Below are 2,660 nucleotides of genomic sequence, written 5' to 3'. Positions count from 1 at the left end.
CGTTGATCGAGTCATCGAACATAAAGCGAGGTAACTGGGACAAGGTGGGGTCACTGATGGATCTCTAACCAACCTATACTAAGCAGTTTAGGATAAGCAGGTAAGGTATGAAAGCAGGTAACAAAAATAGGCTATGCATCATAGTAGGATCATACAGAAAGCAGTAGCAGTTCTAATGCAAGCATGAGAGGGAAAGAAATAGGCGATATCGAAATGCTCAAGGGGGGTTTTCTTGACTGGTTGCTCAGACGAGATGGACGGGTCGTCGGTGACGTAGTCGATCACTAGGGCCTTAGCAGCGGCCTCGGGGTCTACCTGAGAGAAGAGGGGAAGAAACAGTAAATACAGAGCAAACAAGTGCAATACTATGCATGATAAGACAAAAAGCGGTGTTAGGGGTGTTCTAACGTGGCACTACACGCTACCGGCAAAGGGGGATAATATCCGGGAAAGTTTTCCCGAAGTTTGCATATTCGGACAGACGAACCGGAGGGCAAAGGTTCGATGTTCGCTATGCAAGGGGCATGTGACAGATAAACGGAGAGCGTATTCCGATTCGCCTCATCATTCTGAACAACTTTCATGTATAAAACTTTTTCATCCGAGCTACGGTTTATTTTATATGAATTTCTAAAGTTTAACCTATATGTTTTAACAGAATCGGTACGCGTGGTAGAATCTGAGAATTCGACAGTTTTTTTAAACATCACTTGGCTGTTTTCAAAAGACTACAACTATTGTTCTGTACATCCAATGGGTTAGTGCCTTATATCAATTTTGAGTACTTTTCTATGATCTACATGTTAGTACCAATTACATCCATATTAGAGTTCATTTGCTTGAACATCAAGAGCACTAAAGTAGCTATGAAAATAAAACTGTTTTTCGGTTTTTCTATTAACAGAACGTAGATTATTGTCATTTTCAAAGGATTTAATCCATGCCTCAAATGGATTTGTTCCAATGGAATAAAATGGATTTTGTCAAGTGTACTATCTGTCCATATAATTTTTACTCATATTACCTTTCGCTTAGGGGCTGTTCAGGGGCTGTCCAGTGGGCTAGTCAGGTTGAAGTGGCAAAAGCTAGCAAGCGCTACAGTAACCTTCAGTTTACTGTAGCGAGTAATGCAGGCAGAGCAGTGCTAGCATCGGCAGCACACAGCAGCGAGGAGCAGGGACACGGGCAGGGGGCTGCCAAGCACGCGCTTTGGCACGGCTGAGCGCGAGCAGGGTGTGGCCAGGCCACGGCTAGGAGCAGCGGGCGCATGCAGGCTGTAGCAGGCGGATGCGGACGGACACGGCAAGGCGCCGGCGGTCAAGACCAGCAGCGCGGGGCGACCGAGCAGGGCGCGGCGAGCGCGGACGCGCGCGTGTGGGCGTGCTGCGAGGGGTGGAGGGGACGGGGCGGCACGTAGGCAGACAAGGCTACAGGCAGCAGCGACAGAGACAGCAGCAGTACAGGCGGGCGAGCGGGCGAGAAAGGCTCGGCCCGGACGAGCACTGGCGCGATAAAGCACGGCCTGGGCAAGCACGAGACGGCCAGAGGGCATAGGGGAGCGCGGCTAGGGCGCGCGCGGAGCAAAGCTCCGACGGTCCAGCCATGGCGGCCGAAGCTCGAGGTCGACAACTAAATGGTGATGGAACGAGACGAAAAAAGAGGGGATCCGGAGGAGGGGCTCACAATGAGTTCGGTGGTGAGGTCGGGGAGGTCAGGGAGGCGCCGAAGCAAACGCAACAACGGCGAGGTTGTGACGACCAGACGAAGAAGATGAAGACGACGTTGGCTCGAGGGCGTCCCGACTTGAGCTGGTCGCCCGGACGAACGAATCCGGCGACGGTGGAACTCCTGGATGTGCTCCCGAACGTCGAAGACGTCGGTGGCCGTGACAACGACGGTGTGGCAGCGGTGATCATAGTTTCTTTCGAGCTCAAATTCGAGCAGCAGAGGAAGGGGGCGAAGGGGGAACAAGGGGGAATGAAAGAGCTCGATCTAGGGTTTTCGGGGGACGCAGTTATAGGCCGAGGGGTGGCACTATCGCATGCGTGGCGGCCATCGAGCCGTGGTGATCGTGGATGGCCTCCACGCCATGGCTTTCTGTACAAAGAGGAAGGAGATGGCTGATTGGTGCGATGGGTTGTGCACTATAGCAATGGGCTACAACTGCACATTAGTAGATAGGCCTTTTTCCCTTTTCATATTTATTTTTCTATTTTGCGTTCTTTTACAATTTTGTAATTTGTTGATCTAATAAAAGAGTATAGTTAAATGTGCCACTTAGCACATAAATACTAGGCAAGGTTTTGAAGCAGCACACAAAGTTCCAAATTATTTTGAATAGTTTAACTATATGTTTAATTTGAAATGGTTCAAATAAATACTGATGATTTAGTTTTAAAATAGGTTAGGGCCACTTTAAATATTCAGAAGAGGTTGGCACCTACATGAAAAAATAGTTAGGGAAAATTTTCAACCCATTGAACATTTTTCCTCGTCAGTTTGAAGAAATAATAATTTGACTTGTTTTTGAAATTTGAATTTGAATTCGGTTTGGATCAAAGTGAGATTAGAAAATTAACAGTGATGACATGGCACCATTAGGGTGTGTGGTTACTGTAGCTTAACGATCGGGGCGTTACACCTTGCCTTTGCCTGAGTTG

The 2,660-nt window shown here is 48.5% G+C and overlaps 1 long non-coding RNA gene across 1 annotated transcript; it reads right to left on the bottom strand.

Annotated features, from left to right (window-relative positions):
* Positions 1-108: 108 nt before the first annotated feature.
* Positions 109-2,054, bottom strand: LOC125525285. The gene is made up of 2 exons (XR_007291223.1): positions 1,684-2,054; positions 109-315 (listed from the first exon to the last, which is right to left on the bottom strand). It is a non-coding gene; the product is annotated as an uncharacterized LOC125525285 (long non-coding RNA).
* Between the last annotated feature and the right edge of the window lie 606 nt (positions 2,055-2,660).

This window comes from Triticum urartu, chromosome 7, assembly GCF_003073215.2.
Source record: "Triticum urartu cultivar G1812 chromosome 7, Tu2.1, whole genome shotgun sequence".
Taxonomy (NCBI): Eukaryota; Viridiplantae; Streptophyta; class Magnoliopsida; order Poales; family Poaceae; genus Triticum; species Triticum urartu.
This window is presented reverse-complemented; position numbering and strand designations above follow the sequence as displayed.